The 9,206-nt window shown below is 39.4% G+C and overlaps 1 long non-coding RNA gene across 4 annotated transcripts in view; it reads right to left on the bottom strand.

Annotated features, from left to right (window-relative positions):
* The window catches only part of LOC144316104 (uncharacterized), a 39,623-nt gene that overhangs the window by 18,969 nt on the left and 11,448 nt on the right, over nt 1-9,206 (bottom strand). For all 4 annotated transcript variants that reach the window (XR_013381912.1, XR_013381910.1, XR_013381909.1 and 1 more), the window contains 2 exons: nt 3,233-3,438; nt 173-401 (listed from right to left, as the gene is read on the bottom strand). This is a non-coding gene — a long non-coding RNA (uncharacterized LOC144316104). The remainder of the gene's footprint in view (nt 1-172; nt 402-3,232; nt 3,439-9,206) is intronic.

The raw sequence follows: 9,206 nt of genomic DNA, 5'->3' as shown, positions 1-9,206 counted from the left end.
TTAATTAAAAAAAACCAAAAGTACATCCACATGAAATGTTAAGATTAAAATGCCTATTGATGACCTCCATTCCACAGGACAATTTATTCAAGGCATTGGGCTCTAAATGATAGGGACTAGATACCTATTTGTTTTACTTATTACAGCATGCTGCTTGTAATTTAATACTTACCCTTCCCTTGAGTAACATGTTCTAGTTTGGAAAAAGCATTTGTGAACATCATCTCCTTTGATTCTGGGAAAGGGTCTTGTAGTAGTACTAATTACTTCTTCAGTAAGTGATGCTGATATGATGGAAGGGAGTTCAAAATGCAGTGTTTGCCACTCAAAGCTCTGCCACGGTGGGGAAGTCATTCTGTTGTGATTCCGCCTTCTCATCGGTAAAGTGGGGTGACACCGACCTGACAGGATTGTTGTGAAGAAATGAAAGAACATATATGAAAAGTACCTGTCACACGGGAGACAGTAGGAGACTGAGAAAATCGTTCCTTAGTCCTTCTATTTACAGTTAACATGTAGCTATGAATCTCAAAATGGCACTTAACATTTTTTAAATACTCAATCAAAATGAAAACAATCCTAAGCTTTTAAACACCTCCCTTTATTTTTAATTTATATTTTGGAAAGCTCTTCTGGGGATGCAAGGATGAAAAAGTCATGATTCCTGCTCCCAAGGAATTTAAAAATGGGTAGTAAGTTAAAAGGATAACCTAGATGCTCATAGATGTGTCAGGTGCCATTAACCTTTTTTCCATTAAGAATTAGAAAGCCTTGGGGCACCTGGGTGGCTCAGTCGGTTAACTGGCTGAGGTCCATCTGAGGTCACTATTAACAGAATGTGTGTCCGTATTACAAAGCATAACCACCCAAGATCATGCATCTGTAAAGTGGAGAAGCTGCTTTGGGATTCTGAATCCCATCCAACATTGCAAATTAATGGTCACTTCGCCCCAGTACCCCCATCGGGTCTGCAGGAGTGAGACCGCAGTGATAGAGGAGCCGGAGCTAAGAGACTTCGCTCAGAAAACGGAGCTCTGGAGAGGGAGCCTGCCAGGCAGGGCACGGCAGCTGCCAGATGGATGCACGGAGGGGCAGTCCTAGAATGGCGGGGTGCAGGCGAGCGGGGCGGCCGGGGACTGGGCGTGGGTGCACGGCAGGCGCCCCCGCAGCTCGGCCGGCCCTGGGGCACTGGGGGGAAGGGATGTGCCTGGCTCCGGGTTCCCGCCGCCCCAGTGCAGGCGCAGGCGCAGGCGCAGGCTCAGGCTCAGGGACTTCGGGAGAAAGGGCAGCGTGCTGCACGGGACGGTGTTTTGAAACTGCTGCTTCGAAAACCAGAGCGTGAGGGGAACCCTCGGTGAAGGTCCTGTGCTGTGAAGGGCGCCCCTGCTGTCGAGGACGTTTAAAACGTCTTGGGCCATCCGTGTGGACTGCTGGAAAGCACTCCGAAATCATTTCTCATTACTGAATTTTAAAGACCTTTTTTTAAAATAAGTGAATTGAAGGGGGCAAATGCTGAAATGTTAGCAAAAACTGTTTAATACTGGGACCCCTGGGTGGCTCAGCGGTTGTGCGCCTGCCTTCGGCCCAGGGTGTGATCCTGGGGTCCCAGGATGGAGTCCCACATCAGGTTCCCTGCATGGAGCCTGCCCCTCCCTCTGCCTGTGTCTCTGCCTCCTCTCTCTCTCTCTCTCTCTCTCTCCCTTTCTCTCTCTCTCATGAATAAATAACATCTTTAAAAATTAAAAAAAAAAAAGATTTAATACTGAAATATTTAAAACCCCTGAGCATATTCATCGGTTTGATACAGTTCCATTTTCTCCTACTCAGAGCCCTCCCCTTTTTTAAAAAAATATCAAACTGCATTACTCCCTGCAGGATGCCAAAACTCCTAGAGGACCTACCTGTGGTGTTAGGGGAGTGCTGAAAAGAGTAAACCTTGAACTCTAGGTCAGCACTTAAAGACATAGCGCTTGCACAGAAACAGCTAGAAGTTCTTGCCCCTGTCCTGTGCTTGACTAAGAGGCTGTGGGCCAAAGACTGTGCCCATAGTGAGAAATTATGCAAGCCTAAAGATCTGTTCTTATCTCCAACTCTTGTAACTAACTCTTGTAACTCTTCCCCACCCTGAAATTTTCTTTTCACAATGGTCTCCTTTCGTTAGGTATAAACTATTTCATACCCAAAGTCATTCCTTCCTATCTACTTTAAAAGATCTGGATATGCCTCATGGTAGAAAGGACTCCAGCCTAAGCCAGAGAATCTTTTTTAAGATTTTATTTATTTATTCATGAGAGACCCACAGCAAGAGGCAGAGACATATGCAGAGAGAGAAGCAGGCTCCCTGCAGAGAGCCCAATGCAGGATTGGACCCTGGGACTCAATCCAAGGATCACGCCCTGAGCCAAAGGCAGAGATGCTCAACCCCTGAGACACCCAGGCGTCCCTTAAACCAGGGATCCTAAGTGGAAGCTAAAGTGGTCCCAGATAAGTAGGAATCCCTGGCCTATGGTAGAAGCAGTATTTTAAAAATTAACTCTAAACAAAAGCCTTCCCTGTTAAGGCCTTGCACTGACAGAGTTATACACAGTGTGGAATAGAAAACCACAGAGAAAAGGATACTTAATCTTCAGTAAGTAGCCTTCTGAGAAGTGGCCTGAAATCCCACCTCACAATGTACAATGAGATTTTATTAATTGAGTTTTCCTGTGGCTGGCGAATGTTTTGGTTCCATGGTTATTTTAACATTATTTCATGGCTTTATTTTTTTTAAAGATTTTTACTTATTTATTCATGAGAGACACAGAGAGAGACAGAGGCACAGGCAGAGGGAGAAGCAGGCTCCATGCAGGGAGCCCGACGTGGGACTCCATCCTGGGTCTCCAGGATCACACCCTAGGCTGAAGGCGGCACCAAACCACTGAGCCACCCAGGCTGCCCCTATTTCATGGTTTTATTTTTTATTTTTTATTTTTTTTATTTCATGGTTTTAAAAGCATTGTGTGTTGATTGTAGGAAATTTGAGAAATATAAATACGGTGGTTCGTAGGCTCCTCAGGAGCTTCCCAGGTGTAATGGCCTCCTCATTTTGAAAGCAGGGAGAGACTGAAGAGGCCACTCCAGATTGGTAGGTGGCAGGTTTAATAAACAAAGGGAACTTTCATACAAGGCTTATCTTGGGCTGCTGCATGATTAGTGGATACCTGCATCCACCCATGAAATCTTGTAAGCTTACATGGAGGCCTCAGCTGGGTTCAGTGGTGTTTACCATCCAGATCATCTCAATACCACATCACTCTTTCAAGGCTGTGTCCTTGGGCAGCTGCTGGGAGCAGGAAAGCAAGTAGAACACACATTCCAAGGACAGGGAAGGGTGGAGCCTCCAGCTGCCAGGGCCCAGCTCACCATTCAACCAGTAGTCCTGTCCTTTCAATGACCTCCCTCAACAAAAAAAGCATAAGAATATAGCATAAGAATTATTCTTAATATTTGTCGACTCTAATGCCAAACACATAATTTTTATCCTGTAGTAACCCCAAGAAACACAGTAGAGCATAAGCAGTTAATGGAACACTTAGTGACAGATCACTCTCAGATAAAATATATAAAATATTTACTGTTGGAAATTAACGTTATTACAAATTAAACACGTTATTTTAAAAATCACCAAAGACATAAAACAACCACGAGTGAGAGCAGCAACAAGAAACATCAGATTAAGAGTCCTAATGATTTCAGATATTGGAATTATCAGATATAGAGAATAAAATGAATTTGCATAAAATTTTAAATTTTATGACTTGAAAAAACATAAAGATATATTTTAGAAATTAAAAATAGAAAGGTTTAAGTTAAAATTCAATAGATAATGGCTCATAAATTGCTGGTGAGAGTTTGAATTGGTACAACCCCTTTGCTTGTTTTGAGATTGTCCTTTAAAGTCAAAGATATGCACACACTATGACCCAGCAATTCTGTAGAGCTGCATTTTCCAATATGGCAACTGCTAGATACTTGTGATAATATAAGAATGAAAATTAATAAACCAGAACCACAAGCAACAATTTCAATGAATCTTATGAATGTAATTTTCAGTAAAAGAACTACGACACACAAAAATATATCAATACAATCCTGTTTGTTCAAAAGCAAACAAACTATACCATTTAATTCTATATACATAAGTAGTAAAAGGGATGCCTGGGTGGCTTGGCAGTTAAGCATCTGCCTTTGGCCCAGGGCGTGATCCTGAAGTCCCAGGATCAAGTCCCATATTGGGCTCCCTGCAAGGAGCCTGCTTCTCCCTCTGCCTGTGTCTCTGCCTCTCTATCTCTGTGTCTCTCATGAGTAAATAAATAAAATCTTTAAAAAAATAAGTAGTAAAAGTATAAAACAAAAATGACCACTATAAAAGTCAAGTATTTACTTCTAAGAAATGGAAGAGAGGTATGATTACTTCAAAATTATTACAGTCAAAGAACCTTCACATTACCTAAAGAGGGTAAATGAGTGACAGAATTTTCATTCTTTGGAGTAATGGAGACAAAAAAATCCATTCCTCCTGTGTTACCTATAATCTACTCCAATATAGATTTGAAATGTAGATTTCATTTTTTCCTGATGAAAAACATAATAAAGTAAAAAAAATCTAAAAGAAAGAGGTTATGCTTTTGTCTGACTACTGCAAAAATGGCTGTTTTATAATGAAAATAATGAAAGACATTTTGACAATGGAAAAAGCTGTGGGTTTGAAAGTGTTTTCAATAATGCGTCCATGGGATCCTAAAAAAAGAGATGTCAAAAGTAATAACCTAGGTAAGGCTATGGAGAATCCATGTGTGTCCTACAGATGAAGAAGTCTGGTACCACTTTGGAAAAGCAGCCCACCACTGCCAGATGGAGGTTAATTTCAAAATTAATTTAAATGGGATTCATCAGCAATGCAGGTGTTTTAATTTCTTGCTCCTATCGTGGCAATCATGATTCCATGAATGCATTTTCTCACCGATGCTCACTTGGAAGAAGGGGTATTCACTTTATGTTGCTCTTTTAAATGAGTGCCCCAAAAGGTGCAGGGATTATCTGCCAAGAACAAAAGGTGAGAACCAGGGGAAATGAGAGGAGAGTAAAAATAAGGAGAGTGAGTTTGGGAACAGTGCTTCTAAAGTTAGAGGTTCTACTCCATGTTTGTAATCACCGAGCTCTTCGCTATAATGTTGATACTGAGTAAGCAACAAAAATATGGGCTTCCTGTGAAAGTGACAGATTCTGTGTCCTCCGTGTTCTCCTTGGAGAGGCCAAATGACCACATATCTGTGTATTATACTAGGAAAGGGTTGTTTAAAAATCCAGCAGTTTATAAAAAGTCATTTAGAGATCTCAGGAAATAAACAGAAGTGTCATGATTATTACTATTTAACATGCATCATGTCATAGTTAAATTGCAGTGTTCATACAGTACCATATTTTACAGAGATACTGGTTGGCCACTGACTGGTTCTATTCAATATTAGCAAGATTATGGCTGTCTAGTTATTTCAGAAAAGTCTTAAAAATTCTAATGGAAATAAAACCTCTTTGCTAATTTTATTTTGCTATGTTTACTAAAGAGGTTTGGTTGTGGGATAGAGTAGGCATCTACTGTAAAGGATAAGTATTTTGCTAAGTCATGTTCCTTAGTATCTCATTGCATTTCATTTTTTAAAACTCCTCCATTCTTTCTCAAATGTATTTTGCTTCACATGACTACATAGTCTTCAAAATATTAAAATATAAACACATCTAAACTATAGCCAAGAATAACCGCATTGGTTTATAACTTAGGGACTAGAAATTTGCCACAATTCTTGGCACTTCTGTTTTCATAGTACTCTAGACTTGGACAGGTAATTTTATTTTCTTTCCCTCAAGGTCTTCCAGATTTAAGTGCCAGAGAAAAACGAAAATGATTCTCAATTCAGTGTAATTATTTTTATTATACTTGAAAATATTCTTTGTTGTTCAGAATTAAAATGAAATATTAACCCAAATTAAATGTATTTTTAACTCTCCTTTAGTCAAATTCCAGTAGTGTCTACAGCTAACTAAAGGCAGAGAACAGTGGAGGGAAGTTGGAATAGAAGGAGACACTGGGTTATTGTCATTAAAACATTCTATTTTGGAAATTTTATAAAACCATCTTTCCACATAAACACATTATTGGGGCCCCTCCATGGGCGAAAGAAGGAGTCTGTGCAGATAAGAATCCCTGAAATGTGAGCTTCATTTAGATTCATGACAAATCCTCTTCTGCTTGAACCTCTACATCCCATTTCTCCCTTTCCTGTAGAGCAAAGCTCCTTGCTATCACAACTTCCGTCTCTTCTCACTCTCCTCATTTTGTTTTGGATCCCAGCATTCCTCCTAACTGCTGTTAAAACAGTGGCTCTCGAACCTCATTGTATCGTACCTGTCAGCTGCATGTGACACAGTGGACTCCAACTCCCTCTGGCTTCTCTGTATCTCACTAGTCACCCCTGGGTCTTGTTTGTGGTCCATCCTCTTCTTCCTGACAGCTACATGTTGGAACACCCTGAGGCTTACTTCTCTGATCTTCTTTTTCCTGCTTCACTGCACGTTCCTTCACCAAGTCCCATGGCTTTACAAACCATGTACACACTAAGCACTCTCAAATTTATATTATTCAACAATTGATTGGGTTACATCCCAATAAACCCATCATAAGTTGAAAATATTTTAAGTCGAAAATACATTTAATACACCTAACCCACTAAACATTATAGCTGAAAGTAACCTACCTTAAACATGCTCAGAACACTTACATTAGTCTGCAGTTGGGCAAAATAATCTAACACAAAGCCTGTTTTATAATAAAGTGTCATCTATTTCATGTGATTTATTGAATACCAAACTGAAAGCGAGAAATAGAGTGGTTGTGTGGGTACAGAATGAGTAAGTGTATTGGTTGTTTACCCTGGTGACTGCATGGCTGATGGGGAGCTGCATCAATACCACTGCTCAGCATCATAAGAGAGGAGGATCATACTACTACTTCTATCACTAGCAGGAGTTCCCTCTTTCCTCAAAACAAACAAACAAACAAACAAACAAACAAACAAACAAAAAACCAGAAATATACCTATACAAAGTCTCAAAGTAGGCCACCTTTTAAAACAATGATTTATAAGACATCATGAATATAAGATGTAACCAGCTAATGTAAATCTAATAGAGATGTAATGATACATCTGAAATGCTCTTGAACAAAATATGGGAAGAGAAGACCATCAATGTCTTAAAAAGTGAGCCCACTTCATAGACAATCTGACAAATTATCTATCATACAAAAATTCCACTCAAAAATTCCATTCAAAAATTTCCATTACTATATTTTTAAGACTATCTTAAAAATACACAGTTACAAATGTACTATCAGCCACACTATGTTGCATATGTAATGCCTTTCAAATTAATCATAAATAACAAATATAGTACCTATGAACTCATTAATATCTTCCTAAAAATTAGAATTTGATTACTATTAAGAGGAACATTGAAATATTTTCATAAAGTAGTGATTGTTGGATGATACAAAAGTTTGAGAACCATTCCCTCAGGTGACCTAGCAATGTTGGGACCACTGAGATGATCAACAGACCTCTAAAGGATGGTATTGAAGGATCTTTACATCTCCGCTCTACCTGATTTTCCAGGTTTGTTTCACTATACATCCCACACTATTCTAGAACACATCTTGCGCTGTTGACATTCTCTAACAGCCTCAGCTTCCATAAATTTGTACATACTAGTCCCTATGCCTAGAATGCTTTCACCCCCATTTCTGCCTCTGATATTCAACTTACTCATCAAGATTAGTTTAAGTGCCTCTTAATATATGCCAACCCATCACTGCTGGTTTGGTTTCATAATCTGCTTAATTGTCTTCTATGTACAAATATCAACATTTTATAAAAGAACCCTGCATCAGGTTGTAACAGGTACCCCCTGTAAGAAGGGCTACAGAGATTGCCTCCAGAGGTAGGAGTTGCTGGAGTTCAATTCTCCCTTGAAAATTTCCTTATTAGGGGATCCCTGGGTGGCTCAGCGGTTTGGCGCCTGCCTTTCGCCCAGGGCGCGATCCTGGGGTCCCGGGATCGAGTCCCACATCAGGCTCCCGGCATGGAGCCTGCTTCTCCCTCCTCCTGTGTCTCTGCCTCTCTCTCTCTCTCTCTCATAAATAAATAAATAAATAAATCTTTTTTTTTTTTTTAAAGAAAATTTCCTTATTAGGTCAAAGGTAATGATAATTTACAAACCATCTGAAGGCTAAGCTTGTGGGTGGATTAATGAAGAAAAACAGAGGAAAAGCCTAGAACCAAAAGTGAGATTACATAAGCCACAGAGTGGGAAAAAATATTTATAAATCACATACTTGATAAAAGACTTGTACCTAGAATACATAAGAAATCCTTACAACTCAATAATAAAACAAATAACCCGATTTAAAAATGGGCCAAATACTTGAATAGACATTTCACCAAAAAGGACATACTAATGGTTAATAGACATACGAAAACTGCCTAACATCATTAGTCATTAGGAAAATGAAAATTAATACCAAATGAGATAGCACTATACACCCTTGAGGAAGTTATAATTTAAAAAAGCAGAAAATACCAAGTACTGGTAAGGATGTAAATGGATTGGAATTCTCACGTTACTGGTAGAAATGCAACACAGCACAGCCACTTTCGAAAACAGGCAGTTTCTTAAAAATTACATAAAACTCAAAAATTCCACTTAGAAATCTAACCAAGAAAAATGAAAACATGTCCACACAAAGACTTGAACAAAGATTTACATAGCAACATTAACTATGACAGTCAAAAGCAGAAACAACACAAATGTTTCATCAACTGGGTGCATAAATAGGGGCACCTGGGTGGCTCAGTTGGTTAAGCGTCCAACTCTTGATTTCGACTCAGGTCATGATTTCAGAGTGGTGAGATCAATCACTCTCTCTAACAACAACAACAAAAGGAATGAAATACTTATGCATACTATACAATAGATGAACTTCAAAAACATTATGCTAAGTGATAGGGACCAGATACAAAAGACTACTTATTGTCAGAAAGTAGAATGGTGATTGGCCAGGGGCTGAAGAGAAGGGAAAATAGGGAGTTAATGTTTAATGAATTACTAAATTT

This window comes from Canis aureus, chromosome 6, assembly GCF_053574225.1.
Source record: "Canis aureus isolate CA01 chromosome 6, VMU_Caureus_v.1.0, whole genome shotgun sequence".
Taxonomy (NCBI): Eukaryota; Metazoa; Chordata; class Mammalia; order Carnivora; family Canidae; genus Canis; species Canis aureus.
Note: the sequence above shows the minus strand (reverse complement) of the source record. Positions and strands in the feature narration are given on the sequence as shown.